This window comes from Corvus cornix, chromosome 1 (genome assembly GCF_000738735.6).
Source record: "Corvus cornix cornix isolate S_Up_H32 chromosome 1, ASM73873v5, whole genome shotgun sequence".
NCBI lineage: Eukaryota > Metazoa > Chordata > Aves > Passeriformes > Corvidae > Corvus > Corvus cornix.
The window spans coordinates 48,156,693-48,173,477 of NC_046332.1; the positions used below are offsets into that span (position 1 = coordinate 48,156,693).

The 16,785-nt window shown below is 42.6% G+C and overlaps 1 protein-coding gene across 4 annotated transcripts in view; it reads left to right on the forward strand.

The window, feature by feature from the left end:
- The window catches only part of MTUS2 (microtubule associated scaffold protein 2), a 269,885-nt gene that overhangs the window by 217,482 nt on the left and 35,618 nt on the right, over positions 1-16,785 (forward strand). The gene's annotated exons all lie outside the window — the stretch shown is intronic.

Below are 16,785 nucleotides of genomic sequence, written 5' to 3' on the forward strand. Positions count from 1 at the left end.
ATGAAGGAAACTATTTGATTTCCCTCAATAATTATCTACTCTTCCTGTTCACCATGAATCAAGCAGAGTGTCCCTGTTACAGGGTTGCCAGTTGCTGAAGATGTTAGGATAACATTTTCTCAGCATGTAGAAGATTACGCACAGCACGTACAGGGAACATAAAGAAAATGTTGCTGGTAATTAGAGAACCTTGTTTATTCACTCAAGTCAAAATGAATAAATTCTAAGACAACCAAAATAACCATGAAAGACTTGAAAGTGTTGCTTGTTTCAAAAGCTGTTTAGTGATCTAGGAAATGTAGCTGGGCACTCAGGTCCAGGCCTGGTTCACATGATCCCCCATATTTTACAACATCCCAGGCTAAGCTGGTGTCCCAGCTACTTTGTACAACAGGCAGACAATCAACAGCAGGAGGACCTAAGGTTTGGATAATACCCTTGATTGCCCCCTTCTCTGCTTTTGGAAGAGACAAGAATAAATCTTCTGTGTTAAATGAGAGAAAGAGAAACAAGAAAACAAAACCTAAATTCAATCAATCTTAAAAATTCTGAAATACTTTATTTAGTTTTGGGGTATTTTATATTAGTGGGAAAGGTTACCTTTGAATAAATAACCACAGTTCACACTGTTCCCTAAGTAGGAGCTGATCTTGCCGGGGGAGATTCACTGAACTGAAAAAACAGGGAATTTTTAAAATGTCCTAAATATTTTAAATACATTCCCAGGAGATTTCCCCCCTCTATTTTTCTTTCGACTTGACATTTCTGTATTTCAGGACTTGCTGAGCATTTCTAAACACTTTTGGGTGGGTTTTGGTTTTTTTTTTTTTGGTTGGGTTTTTTTTTAGCTTTTTTGGTTGGTTTATTTTTGTTTTGGGTTTGGGTTTTTTTTGAGCTGACTTTGGAGTATTCTTGTTTAAATCAGAGGGAAATAAAAAAGGGCAGAGCACTGTCAGCTCAGCTTTGTCTATGCATTTTCCACTGGGGAGAGATTTTTCATCACATGCCTCATTCACAATTTGCTGAAGGAACCCTGGAAACTTGGGCTTATCTCCTTCATCTCCTCTGGATATGTTTTAAATGAGAACAGCTGCTGCAGCTGAGCTTTGAGATGACTGTCATTCTGTTGGCTCATGTTGGATCTGTCCTGAAAATGCCTCCTAAATTGGACAACTCAGGTGTCTTTATTTAACAGCATCCTCTCCAAGTCCTGGCCAAGCACAGCTGCACCTCATGTACCCAGCTCCTCTGTATTATCAGGCCAGCTGGGGATTGCAGTAATGCCCCTCTGAGTGCCTGAAGGTGAAAAATAATACACCTGTCGACTTCAGGCACCTTCAGGTTTGGGCAGGATTAGGTGTTGATTTTTTTCAGATCCACCCAGGTGTGGTACCTCCTTTAGGAGTATGGTTGCTTTAGGCTCCATTTTTAGTGCATGCAGGCAGGTGAACACTTCATGAAGATTATTTAAAGCACCAAAGTCCTGAATTTCTGCTTGAGTTACTTGCCTGTCCCATCTGAGACTTCCAGGGAGTAGTAAGGCTGCTGCACTCCTAAATTCAATGCTTAAGTCGAGAGCTTGCATACAGTGGGACAGCCTGGGACTACTCAAGCAGTTGTGTAACTGGGCAGTCAGTTGTCTTGCAACACAGACACAGACAAGTTTTTGAGTGTCATTCAAAAATACAATCTGTAGACATCTTCTGAGATGGCTTTATTGTCTGAAAGCTTGAGCAAAATTGAGTTGGCTGGCTTTGAGTTAGGGCAGTATGGGGAAAAAAAACTTTTCACATTATAAAAATAATAAGAGTTGTGTGTGTTTGTTTCTGAGAACCCTGCAGGCAAAATGGTTGAGGTCTGAGTGGAACTGCAGTGTGGCAAAGGAAAAACACTCATTCAAGAAAAAGGTGCGGCCATATTCCAGAGAAATTTGGGGCTGTTTTGACCCGCTGGCAGTTCCACTCTGTTTAGCAGAGGGCCCAACCCTATCTTGGTACTCGGGAGCCTCTTTTGGGCTGATAATCACTTGGGTCCAATGTCTCTTTCTCCTTAAATCACAACAAAATAGTGTTCAAAACATAGATTTTTCTCAGATTTGGACCTGAATTCTGTTGGAAAACATGCTCCTACACAGTGAGGACAGGAATGAGTTCTAATGACAACCCAAGGACCAGTGTTTTGCATGCAGGTAGGAGTCTGCCCATGCCCATGGCTCTCTTGTCTTGCTCACACTGTTTCTCTTCCTTCTCCAAAGCTGGGGAAAGCACCAATGCAAGTGGTCCAGCAGACATACTTAGCTGTAGAAAGAGAGTGCTGTATGTAATAGAGAGTGTTGGACCACACCAGCAGTTGCTTTGAGTGCTTTAAGATTACATAACCATTTTCTTTTAGTTTCTTGGATTTGTTTTCTGACTGTTTCAGACCACTGCTGAATGGTATCCTGGAATCGTCTCTCTTTCTCAGTTGAAAATGCACATAATTGGCATGGTCCTTTTAATTGGCATCTAGAAGTGCACAGCATGTAACAGTATTTATTACAGACCCATTAAATGCCAGATAAACCAAATTTCTATCCTTGGGAAAAGCCTAGGCAATCGGAGCAGGTGATAACTGAGGAAGTAGACACAAAAAATATTAAAGCAGTGGCTCTGACATAAGCATGAAAAGTAATGATTGCAGTGCCTGTTCAGAGCATGGCTTTTAATTATTATTTAATTAGCAGATGTATTAACTTAAGACCCTCATATATGCACATGACTCTTGTTGACTTTTGGAACTGCTTCAAATTAATTCTGAAGAGGAGATTAAGTTTGTCCTTAATGTTGTCAGATGCTCATCTTGCCGATACAACCCTTGTGCTGTGCTGGTACTCCAAAGTGAACAACTGACTGACGGGAGCTGGAGTGACACCAGGAAGAGTTTTTAGAGCAACTATCTCTAGACCCCTGATCTGGATGACTCCTGAACTGCTCTGGCTTGTTAGCCCAGTGATAGTGGCAGTCCTGGCCCAGTTTCAGCCCTGTTCAGTGAAGTGGCCAGCAGTGATCCCTCTTGGAAGTGGTAACAGTGCCATCTAAAGGAGAGTCACCCGAAGTGACAAATTTTGGAGAGAAAAATCTTTCCGGACGTAAATGGGGAGAAAAACAAAAAAATCCACTTTCAGGTCCCTCGTCCACTCAGAGAAGCGTTTGTGTTGGGGGCTGCTGTGGCCAAACTGCACCGAGGTCCTGGAAACTGGGCTAATGGCTCTCTGCAATCCAGCCTGCCCCAGCAGGAAAGTGGAGTCCTAGTTCTGCCTCTGAAACTTCAGAGGAGGATTCTAGAGCTACAGTGCATGTGAGGAGAAGGGATCCTTTCTGGGCTGCAGACCCCAAGGGTGGGATCAGGGAAGGGAAAGGGAGGAGTTTCCAGACCTGCAGCACGGTCTCTTGGTGTGATTTTCATCGTGGGGGAAAAACTGCTCAGGACAGGTCCCAGCACAAGTGCAGCTGGATCAGCTAGGAATGGAGGAACTACACAGATGTCCTGAACAAGAGTTGGGACAACACTGTATTTGATGGCATCCCAGAACTTTGTGTCTACCAAGACTGGGAAAGGCATGTCACCAGTAACCAGAGTGTGTTTGCCTGCACATCTAACCATGGGTATGCAGTACATGTCTTCCAGAAGAGTAAACACACACAGCAATATCCTGCAAAATCTAGGGTGGGCAAGGAAGACCTTTCCCTCGTTTAAATAACAAATAAGTGTGTGCTTGTGTGTCTTCTTGAGAGTAATGTTCCTGTCCTGTGAATGAACAACATGCCACCCAGTGTCATGTAACATCTCTGGCCAATGACCGCTTGTGCTAGAGGCAAAATTGGCCATGCTATTTATAAGTTGCTTGGCACTTCCCACCACTGCCTCCAAAACATTAATTTGGGCTAACATTTCAAGGGATTATCTTTGGCTAAGCTGAGAATGGTTTATTTTCACAACTGTCTCAGAGAAGAAGTTCAGGAAAAATATATCTATTTGTTCGTGCCTGATGCTGGCAGAGTGGTGAGAAGCTGGCACTCTCCAGAAAGATTGAACTTCTGGCTTTCAGGGGTAATGCTTTCCCAGCATTTGCAAAATATGTTTTAATCTGGCCCAAGAATAGTCCTTAGAAGAGTGCCATTCCTCCCTCCTCACGATTACAGTTAGCAGTATTGAGCAAGTTCATTCTTTTCATTGCTCCTGAAGGAGACCAGAGCAGTCAGAGCAGCTCAATATTTCCATTCTGTATCCTGAAAAAAAATACACTTTGGACTCATCAAACACTGACAGTTTAGGGTTATGAATAAAAAAAAACTTATTTCACGGAAAACAAAACACTTTGTTTACTTGGGAGGAAAAAAAATAGAAAGAAGCTCTGTCATCATTTAGAGCTTTCTAAACTGCTTTTTAAGGAGAAATGCACAAGATTTGGTACGTGGGGCTATTAGTTATGGTAATGATGCCTTTTCCTGGTCTTAAAATCAAGAGTCATACACGGTTAGAAGGGGAAAAGGGATTTTACCTTGGTATTTTTCTTAAGGATCCTTAGGTGCCCATGTCCAGGTCATATGCATCAAAATGCACCCCGCTGAATTATGCCGCCCCCAAAAGATCAGGTATAACATTATAGGTTTTACTAATTAGGATATCTATCAAAGATTCCCCAATGAGAGGCTCAAGTGAGCCCCCCGTCCCCAAGGAACCTTCCCCTGGATGGTTCTATCTTGGTTTACAGAATGTGTTCTGGAGAGGACCTTGGGGTCTGGGGCACACTGATCCCTAGCTACGAAGCTTCTAAAATGTTTAGTCTCTTAGCTTGACAAACAAGTCCAAGAATGTAGGGAAAAAGCACTAGGAGTACAGAAGTTGTAAAAAGGTGTAACAGGGATATAAAAGAAAAGGCAAAAAATCTTCATGGCATCAGTAAAACGGAGCAGTAAGAATCCAGAGGTGTACTCCTTTACTTGCAAGCATTACAATGAAGGCTCTACAGTGCAGATGCTGTGGGGCCTGCAGGCCACTCACACGTGGTCAGTCTACGCAAGGAATGGATTGGGGTTTGTGAAATGAAGGAAATCACCTTCTGCAGGCCCCTGCTTATTTTCTGTCTATGCTAAAAGTCAGGCAGTGAGTTAGGTAAGGTGCTACAGGAATAGAAACCTTAAAGCAGCTTAGTATCTTTCCCTTCCTCATCCTTTGGGTACCTTTGGATGTTACACTGCTTCCAGACAGTATGGCCAGCTCTGCTTCAGGCCCTGCAAAACAGAAGGAAAAAGGTGCAGGGAATCTCTTGGCTTCTCCCTGTGTCCTCAGTGGCCTTCTTAGAGACACTGCTGTGACAAAAAGTGCAAATTTTAGTTTCGGGAGGTGGAAGAATATGCTTCCCTGGGAATTGCTGGAGTAGTTACATGGCCTTGTTTTGAAAAAAAACCCAAATTAGACTATGTTCGTATCCTTGGCTGGAGAAGGGTTTTGTTAGTTACACATAAATATTTTAAATTTTGAGATAAAAAAGAAATAGCTCCAGGCATTCTAATGCTCCTCTTGAAGAGGTTTTAAATGGCCATTAAAAATTAAAGACCTCTTTATTTACATGTTGTCCTTGAAGAGAAATATATTTAGGATGTGTGCCAAGTATCAGGTAAAAGTGAATTTATTTTCTCCTTTTGTTTTTATTATCTATCTCTTCTGTAAGCAACTGACTTTGACAGCCTTGATTTTATACTGCATTCAGAGGAAAAAACACGTAAGAGTCAGAAGTGGTTCTTGTAATGTTGGCAGCCTCCAAGCTGGGTAGGCGTCTAGGCTTGAGGGATTTGGCAACACATTGGAAGTGGTGTGAAAAGCAGTGATGAGTAATAGGGTCCAGTGCTGTTGTGGCCTCTCATCATAGACAGGGACAGGACAGGGAAAACCCAAATCACAGTGTTTTCATGCTGTTCTTTCAGTTCAGTGAAGGAGTCAATGGGAATGTGCACCTCTTCTAAATTCCATGCATTTTAAATTCCTCTCTTGCTGCAAAGAGGCAATATCCTCAGATCAATCATTGTTTGTTTTCTCGTGTTTTGTTTTTTGGAGGTTTTTTTCTTTGATTGCTTCATTGATTACTCCCCAGAGACACTCTACCAAGATTTCTAGTAAGAATGTAACAGAACAAAGGCTTTACAATCCAGTGTAGATCAATAGGTGCAAGGTTCATATATGAAAGTATTAATCACACCAGGAACTGAAGAATTTTTCTGTTTCCATGAGAGAACAGAAATATTTAACAAATGAAAATTTATAGATGCCTTTCAGGAAGTAAATAAGGAAACCGTAACTCTCATTAGCAGTGGGGTGGACAAGACCTGGCCTGTCCAGGTCAGAGGGATCCCATCCTCTCTTTGGGAGTCAAAAAGCGGAGCCTCCCTTCGGAGGCAAACCTTTCAGCACATCTCTTGTTTTATGCACACAATTATGTGCATAAAATATTATGACAAGACCAAATATCACTCTTTAAAGTTGCTGTAAAGGGGGAGGCCATGCCTCAATTCACAGATAATCTTCAAAAGTCATTTCAAAATGAAATTTTTGAACATAAGTCCAAAGATGGTTAGAATCAGCCTAGAGAGAGGGCAAATACTGAGTTCCCCTCCCAGAAGAAGCAGTGACCACTGCGTAACTTGACATATATTTACATGCTGGTGGTTACTTTTCAGTAACCTGTCCCTCTGGCAGATCCATGTCCCCCTCTCCCATGTGGCCAGCCTCAGGCATCACATGATCGCTCATTCTGTGGCTGGAGCCTCACCTGGAGATGCCCATTGTAGCATCCCAGGAGCTCTCCTGCCCTCAGATACACACCCGTGGCCTTCCCTACCTTCCCCCTGCTTGGATTTTCACACCTCTGGCAGCAATAATTTTGTCTGGTGGCTTTACATTCCCCTCTGGGCAAAGTGGCACAGGTCCATTGATACAGACATGTCTAATAATGATCTATATAGGCATTGTAATAATATTGGCAACAATGATCAGTGCAACAGAACTTAAATTTTTTCAAGTTATCTTAGTGCTTCTACAGTCTAAAAAGTGGAACAATTTATTATCCATAACAAAGGTCTGGTAGTGCTATATGTCCATCAAACCAACCATGTGCCAGCTTATTAATTGCAGGAATACTATGGTTTTAGCCATCACAAAACATAAAGGCTAGCCTCACTTAAAAAATCAATTTTTATCTTCTTATTTGCCAGTGGAATACAATCTGTTTAAGTTAACATTAGCTTGTGTTTAATCAAATTACACAGAACAAGGAACAAAAAGATGATGGGATTGAACTGGGTTTGTTGAAAACAGAAAGCACTTGGCTGACTTAATGTATTCCTCTGTTAATATTTGAGCTTCAAATAGCTTTCTCAGTAGAAATGAAGACATTAATATTTTTGTTATTCCACAATTAATCCCAACAAGTGCTAGACATTTTGAGGATGACATAAAGATGGTGTTCCAGTCCTGGAGCGCTTAGCATCTAAATAGGCAAAAGCCTGATGAAAACTGGGGAGTCAAATGGACTGAGTCTGGAGATTACCATATATTTAGTTTCTTAGGGGATTTATGTGGGAAGACAGGCATGTGTTTGTGTGTGTGCATGGATACACACACCTGCATGCATGTGAGCACACTGTGCGATGTGTTCTGCTTTCAGCTGTCCTCTGGGAAGAGGATCTGTGTTTCCAGTGACTGTACAGGGGACAGGGCTGGAGCACCAGAGGTCTTGGGATTGCTGACAGGGCCACAGTGACAGGCACCACTGGACGACTGGACAGTGAGATGTCCTGCCAGTGCGTCACCCAAGTGCAATAGTGAGGGCAGCCAAGAAGTCAAAGCAAACCCACATACACCAGGAGGTGCAGAGGCAGCAAGGGTTGTATGTATGCAGCTCTGTGAGCTGCAGAAGAGAGCCCAGCGAGTAGTTTCCTTTCTGCAGACAGGAATACTCCCACTGTTCGTGTTTATTTACACCAAATGGGTGTGATGAATATTTTACATCCCACACAGGTTCGTCCCATCTGCCCTTGTCGGTGTTTCCTGTGGTGCAGCACATTTCTCCAGGCAGCTGCAGAAATGAGCAGCAGGACGTGTCCTCAGCAGCACTTCTGGGCTGATGGCTGCTTCTGAGGCAAACAGGCTCCACAGCTATTCTTATTACCACATTCTGGTTTCATCTGTGAGGGAGAATTAGCTGTGTTTCTTCCTTGCTTTGTTTTGTTGGCTTTTTTTTTTTTTTATTGCTTAGTACACTACAGTCAGTGAATAGACCGAGAGGGATGCTTCCCCTCAGGGGACATATTGAGTGTGTCTGCCCATGGATTGTACAAGAAGCCCTGGCACCTTTGGTGTGCTGCCTGGAGAGTGCTGGGGTTCAACACCACTTACCAGAGAGGTGCCTGAATTTGGACCTTATTTGGGGCTGGAGATGCCTTTATACATCTGAGCTTTGGTGCCCCAGGCAGTTGGCTGCATGCTGCAAGAGGACCCTTTTGGTCCCATGACTCTTCAGTTCTGTGCAGGGTCTTGGCTTCCCCAAGAGTAGGGAAAGCTATTTTCCCCCTTCATCTGGAGTATTGCATCACCTGCAACATGGAACATTCTTCCCATGCCTGGCATAGGCACCTTGCTCAGGCTGAACCTGAGCCTGGGGGATTGGTCTGACCGCAAGATGGTTAAGTAAGCAGTGATCCCTTCAGCAGCTGAAGTTGGCTGCATTTCTGAAAATGGCTTTTGAAGCTTCTTGGAAAAACTTGTGTAATGTTGAGCTGTCTGTTTTAAGCTGCCTCACACCTCCTGCCAGGCAGGAGGTAAGCACCAAGACAGGTCTCTGATAGGCAAAGCTCCCCAGCCCTCTGAAGAGGCAATGACAACCCACAGATAACTTGCAGGTTAGGGAAGGATATGCTTGATAGGTTTAAGTGTCTGCCAAGTTATTTTGCCCTGGAAAGTAGAAGGAAAATGTTTAGGAGGGACTGGATGTTGTCCAGGTATCTCTGCATTTCCAGTGGGATCCATGTTGCAAAAGAAAAAAGGTTTTGGGATTTCTTTCTGCTCTGACTGTAAAAAACAGAGATCACCTCCTGATTTGGTAGAAGTTTTCAGATATTTGGCCTGATTTTTTTGCTTTCACCTCTTACTAACTGGTATTCTTAAAAACAAACACATTACAAAGGACCATAACATACTCAAAGCAATGGCTAGAACCATGAAAAGGATTAATTTAGAAATAAACATGGAACAGTTGGATATATGCCATGTATTTGTGTAGGTGCCACACATATGACTATAATTCTTGAACTTCTTTCCTATAGTTTTGGAATATCTTCTGTTTCATGTAAAACTTAATTTCACCAATCTTTAGTTAAAATGAAGTACTAGAAGTTACTGAGTGTTAGAGGCACTTAAATAAATGTTCTGTCTTCTTTCCTGTCACAATCCGCTAATACAAGCGAGGGTCGTGATGGTTCATTTATTGATCTCAGAGTGTAAAAGGACACAAGGGATTTCAATTTTATTCAGAACAGCGCACCTTTATTAAGGGCCCACAACACAGTAATGCAATAGAGGAGAGAAAGAGAGAGAGATAAAGAAAAACAAAGTAAAAGGGTAAAGAGGAAGAAAAGGGGGGTAATAGCTACCAACAGATGAGACGAAGTCCTCATGGCCTTCTGCCAATAGATTCGTCTTCTTTCCGTGGGGAGATCTCATCTTAGTTAATTTAGAAAGTTCCTTTATAGTCCTTTTCAGAAGTGAGGGGCAACTGGCCAAGGCCATATCTATGTTTCATAATAACATTGCAAAACTAGAAGCTAGCACTGACTATCACAGTTACATACCAAGCATGCCTTTCATAGGCAGTACTGCCTGCCATGGTTTGCAGCCTAGCAGCGTTAGCTGACATGAGTTTAGCAGTGCTCTCACTTCTGCTTTCTAGCTGTATCTCCACATCTCCCTCCTTTCCCCAAAAGGTGAGGAGATCTACAGCCGATGTTATGAGGCCTGTTGCTTTGGGAAACAGGTACAGGACAGGTGTACAGGGCAGGTCACTCCTTTCCGCTTCAGCGCAGTCCTTCCTGCCTGGGCAGCAAGAACGGCGCAGTCCATTGCGACCTGCACTAATTTTCCTCAGGAATGCGTACCAGTTCCCAGTGGGCACACCCGCAGGCAGCACTTGGGAGACATCCCACCTCAGCCAGGCCAGGACTCCTATGTTCAGTCTCTGTCCTTGGCGATGATCGTGAGGCAGATGAGGGATCTTCGGACCGTCTCTTACATTTCCCCGGTCCCAAAGGCATTTTTAAATGTCATTTGTAGAAAGACTTCAGATTATTTACTGTGTTCCCTCACCACTGCATACTCCTAAGCTAGAACGGTCTGCTGATATAATTTCCTGTCTCTCCAAAATTACTGTCGCAGTCCCAGGGGGTGAGAGTGTAAATATCACAAGACCTCTTATGTAGATGCATCAGCAGATGCATTCTGAGCTGACGCACAAGAGGGATTTTGCAGCAATGTAGTGGAACTTTCCCTGTTGACCAAGCTTCCTGGCAGATGTGAGATTGTTCCAGTGGAAAGCAAGGCTTGAAAATACAGATAGACTGTGATTACTATTTCACCTCGTGTTTCAAGACCGTGTGCCACATCTGCAAAAACCTCTCATATAGACATATAGACATGCTGACAGAAACGCAGCACTTCCTTTCTAAGTGAAGTTCTGATTTGAGCTTCAGTTTCTTAGGTACAACTTCATATCCCCATTGCAGTCTGTGTGGGTTGTGGTTACAGATTTTAGCAGCTGGAGAGCCACATATTTGATTAGTGGATGGCAAGCTGCCTGCACTTTTGAGCATGTAAAACCAACACACTCACAATCCCACTGCACTGGCTTTGAGTGGTGGATGCAGCAAAGCCAGGCTGAAACCAGCTCTGCTTGGAACTGGTCTGGCCATCAGCTGGAAGGGAGTAATCCTGGGAGCAATTAAGAGTTTCTGGTGTCAGCACAAATCAACATGAGCTCCTACTGTGAGCATGTGTTATGAAAAACTGTCAAGATCTTCAGGTGAGTAAGCGGAGATGCAGCAAGAAATAAGAGGGTGGTACCACCTGCACATTCAGCACTGGGGAGACTGATCGTGATTATATGACATTTAGCACTGGTGCTCAGACAACTTCAGAAAACAGCGAAACAATAGAGAGGAAACAGAGAAGAGCAATAAGCAACTCTGAGATCTGGAAAAATGCCTCTTTGTGAGAGACAGTAGAAAACAATTGATTTCCTTTGTGAAAAAGGGCAAAATGGCTTGAGTCCAGAGCAGAAGAGTCCTCATAAGAAGGTAGTGCTGTGTACTAGAAAGTACTTACCTCAAGCAGGGGAAAATTTAGCAGAAACCACTGTCCAGAAGCAGAAGCTTTGCAGCTTCAACGTGAAGGAAGCATGTGGGAAACAGAGAAGCAACAGAAGCACAGACTTTTAGGACTAGAGATGATCAGTTATTAGAAGAAACCACTGTGAGAAGAGAAAGCAGATCCACACCTTGTCAGCAGTTTGCCAATGGATGCCTTTGTAGAGGGGATGTTTTCATCGAATGTAGTTATAGAACAGCAACTGTGTAAAATATCATGTCCTGTGATACAAAAATTGTGTTACTTGATTGAACCATCCCTTTGTCCTTTGCCCTTAAAGTCTACTAAGATCTGTAGGTAGCAAGAATATCTGGACATTTAATATTTGGTGGTGCAATATGTGTTAGAGGGGAGATGCCTATTTTGAGGTTGGAAGCCTTTTTCAGATAGATGTCAGGATGAGTTTTCCATGCAGAACATCTTTTCATCACACTCTCTAATGCAGGGTTACTTGCACCTTCTTCTGAATTTTCTGGCAATAATCATGGCTAGATGCAGGATCTAAATTAGATGGACCATGACTCAAAGTTATATATAAATGGCAATTATTGTGTTCCAAGGACATTTCCACATTTCAAGTGGAAAGTATATCTCCTTGATACTCCTTCTATGTCCTCACAGCCATCCAAGAGTATGTAGCTACACTTTTGAGTCATATACCCAAAGTACAACATGTCTCTTGCTTACCCCCCTTTCAGGTCTGAGCTATCTGGTTCCAGAAACAAACTCTAAAAGGTTTCAGCTGCAATCCTCCCAAAATTCCTGGGCCTTGCTCTCACCCCTGAGGTCTGATTCACATGCTGCTTCCTACAATCACTTCTCACACGTCATAACTTCTGAAGGTGGTGTGGTTATTATAATGATTTGAGAACTGTTTATTATGGTTCCTTCTTAAAACCAGCTCTAACTACAGGGGAGATAGTATAAATGAGGCTTTTCGGCAATGAGTTCTAAAAATCATCTGAGATAGGGTTTTTTTGTATAAAAACATTCCAAGCCCACAACTGAATTTGTTTGACTTCTCATTAATGGTAGTAAGTACTATTCTTCTCAGCCGAGCACTGAGAATCCTTCCTATAGGAGAAACTTGGTCCATGTAAAGCTGCTGGAATTCTTTGCCGCTGAAATTGCTGTCACAGGATGTCAGCACTTGTCCCTTGCTCTGCTTGGCTTCAAAATACAGCAGCTTGAAGTTGTCATTGGCTTTGGCCCAGAGTAACTAAGGAGGGGAGGAGAAGAGATTACCTGTTTGCTGGGAGAAGGGAACATTTCTCTGCAAAGTTGACTTAAGAAAATGGCCATCTGCTTCCAGCTACTCAGAGGTTTGGAATTTAGATATAGCCTTGCAGGGGACGTATTCCTGGGTAGAGGGCAGATGAGGAGTTCAGTGAAAACATGCATTTTTCCTTGTGATCTTGATGCATAAATGATATTGAATATGAGGAAACGTGAATTCCCTGACAACGAGAGCTAGTTCATTTGGAATGCTTACTTTGTACTTTTCCAGACATCAAGAACTAGAAAACGTAGAAATAAAGCATTGTTCTCTCATGAATTTTTTATCCATGGCCTTGCAAACTACTGCCACTAAAATAAATGTAAGGCTACACCAGCAGAAATAACAAAAGTTGAAGGAATTTTGTTTAGATCCTCACATTCTTTTTATATGAGAACTGAATCTGGCTCATCTGGCTGAGCTCTCTCACTTGAGAAACAGAGGGCATGTAGTCCGTGTTAATTCCTTAAATTCTAGAGTAAACATTCTATTCATCCAAATAGGCAATAGCATAATTGTATAGTTGAAAAACTATATTAAAAAATGTTTGCTTCCATGTAAGTTGCCTGAGGATCATTAAAAGCTCATGGTAGTGAGTAATGCACAAAATGTGAAACCTCACCATAAATCCAAGAGAAATTGCCATTCTGGGGCCATCTGGCATGACTTTCAGCTCTGGCTGAATCATCTCACTGAAACTCATTACTGACTGCTCATGTCTTCAGGAATCCCCAAATCACTGTATTACATTCTCTGATTTTTTTTTTAAGTTAGGCAAGAACAAAAATAACAGCCCCAACCTGGAAAATAATGAACCACATGAGTATGTCTGAAGAGCAATGTGGAGAACTGTGTTGCTAACGAGAGAGCTGCATCAGAGAAAACTTGTAATGCACCTCCAACAAGGAAAGTGAAATGTAATAGTGAATGTATTTGCTTTTCTTATTTCCTTGGGCCACTGTAGTTTTCAGTCTGACAAGATTAGGGTTCAGGGGCTTGTGACAGGATTCTCTTCCTGGCTGACAGCAGAGTGTGGACTCCATTCCTTGTTCTGGGGAAGTTGGCCCTGTGCTAGCAAAGTTGACTCTCCCCAAATTCACCACTTTCTCCCTGCTTTAGTTTACCCCCCATCTGATTCCGTGCCCAAACACTTGTGTGACTATAAGGAAGGAAGCTGGGACAAAACAAGTGACCAGGAGAGGGGAAGATTAAAACCCTTTGACAGCAGCACTCATCTTCATTGGTTTCAAGCACTCACAGAAATACAGTGTGACTGGCAGTTTCAGTAAGTGAAACTGGAAGAGAATTTCGGACTAGTTGAGACTGTTTCCAAGTTGTACTCCTTGCAGAATTGAAGAATTAACAATACTGACAATAAATCAATTTCAGTCTTTGAGGCCAATGTTTGGCTTATTGCAAAACAAATTCAGTCTCCCCAGTTGTCTGCAGCTCCATCAGTATACTCAGCTTCTCTCTTGTAGATATCAAAATCCTGACAAAGTCCACCTGTGTGTTCTGTCACACAAACTGTAACGGTGTTTGAAGAGAGTACATGCAGAGAAATTGATTGTAATAATCTCAGAAGCTGTGCTGGATGTCCCTTCTCCTTGCCTTGCTCTCCCATCTTTGGCATGCCACTCAATGATTTCTGAGTCTCCTGTTCAAAATGCATTACTGGAATAGCATTGTCCTACCCTACCTCTGCACTGCCTTAGACAAAATCCTGCCCCCACTGAATGCTGCCAACCGGACTTCTCCTCACGCGTCCTTTGGAGGTGCTTAATGTCGGTGTCACGGTCGCCTCCCGCTGTTGACTGCAGAGAATGCCAGCAGGCGGCAGCTGCCGATAGCCTGACTTATCCATCACTCTCCAGAGCTGAGACATTACAGCAGTTGCAGTGTCTCAGTTATGCACCAGGCCATCTGAATCTGACCGTCCCGTCTCTCCTCATTCCTGCAGTCTCCTGTTCCTTGTCTCCCTCCACCACTGCATTTCCCTTTGTCCTCTGAAATGCCATCTGCAGAATGATCTTTCCTTTCTTAGTTTCATCTCCTTTTTTGAACCTGTACTTCTGTTTCTTTACCACGGCAAGCAGTTTTTAAACTTCTGGAATGCCCCACCTCAGCCTTCTCTCCCCATTATCTCTCTCTGTATCCCCATTGTGCTGTCTTCACTCTGCTTGGTCCTCCCCTCTAACCACTGTCTCCTTCAGCTTTCTCCTTGTTCCCTATGTTTATTTCCATAAGCACTGGATACTGCCCTATCAACTTACTCCTAGAGCTGGCAGTCCTCTTGCAAAAAAATTTACATCCCTTCCTGTTTCTTGTACTGTCTTCTGCTGCTCATGCCCCCAGAGTGTTATCTATTCAAATTAAATATTTGTTTGACATACTTCGCATGCTATGCCCCTCAGCAAACCTTTCCAGTGCTTCATAAAGGATGAATAATGTGCAGTTCACTTGAGGATTCTCCTGCTCAGTGACACACATAGCACTGTGTTACTACCTTTATCTCCCAGAGCTTTCCCAAGACTTCCATTTGGTTTTTCCCTCTCCATGGATCTCCATCTTCACACTTTGCCGTATCTTTGCACTGTGAAAATCCAGGCAAAGCAGTGTATTTCTCCCAGGAAAGTTTAGCCAGCCTCGATAAAACAGGGAAGCATCAGATACTAATGGTTAGGAATGCAAATCTTCTTATATATGTTAGAATATAAGTATATAAGTATAGAACCCTGATGAGATGGTTTGAGCAGAGTGATATTGATACATAAAGACCATTATGGAGCTAAAGAGAATAATGTGCCCCATTTGGGGACTGTAGTAAATTATAAAATATGGCTAATTTATCCCTACCTCTTCCAATTTAGTTCAGATAGATGTAAAATATTAAAATTGCTTGGACAGTAAATAGGAATTGTATTACGTGCATCATGGAGGAAAGCACTGATTCTGTCACTGTATGGAAAACTTGCTGCCCATGGTGCCTCTTTACCATTAGAATAGATTGTTTATAGACTAAGCAACTCCCCTGGGACATTTAGGAACATGTAGATATCCTCCTTGGCCTTTAATTACCTAGGAGTCTTGCCCTGTGAGGTGCTAACTACATTGTGTTTCCACTGAAGTCAATAAATATTGTAAAACATACCCTGTTAAGTCACTTGTTTTGTGCACTTAATTTTATGTTTTAAAATCTAATTTTATCAGACTTCTTTCTTCTTATATTTGTTGCTAATCCTGCACATAAGGAACACCTTTCTTTGGGGAACTTACCTGTATTTTCTCTTTCTAGTAATGAAACAAAACTACAACTTTTATGAAAAGTGTTTTTTTAACTAACAGTGCACATTTTCCAGCCCATGTTGATCTGTGTCTTATCCACAGACTTCTTCATTCTGCTTTGAAGGGCAATGTGAGCAAGATCTGTTGGGACAGAGCTCCACGCAAAGCATTTTGCAGAGGCACATTCACACTCTGGGCGTGGACCATCAGCAAAATGCGTAGCAATATACTGGTGACAATGCACAGACAAGCAGTATTGCATGGATAGGAAAGGCTAGCAAAGTTCATTCTGGGTCATCAAATCCCGTCCCTCCCTGTTGCCAAATCCCATAGCTTCTTCCCTAAAATGATCAAATTTCAGCTTGAAAGTCATTATATTTTCCTCTGTTTCTACCAGAGGACTGTTTCAGAATCTCTTGTGACTTAGGTATGCCCAAGTTCATACCCTTTTACTCTTATGTAAATACATTTTTTGACCTTGAAGTACTTCTGCCTCTCTTAGTGTTGTCCTCCCTGTATTTATAGAAAGCTGTCACTGCCAACTTTACTGTTGTTTTCTTAGAAGAAGCAGATGTGTATTTACACAGCACCCCTCCGGTGGTGTGGGCTATATCCCTGCCTCAGAACTGGTATCCCCAAAACACAGGGGACCAGAACTGTGTGAGGTTTCAGCCGAGATCTCTCTGTGGCTTTTCTTAAGGCATTTAAACTTCCCTCTTAGTCTTTCCTAGAGCCTAAGGCTGTATTTCCTTTGTTCAGAGGTGTACCATAGA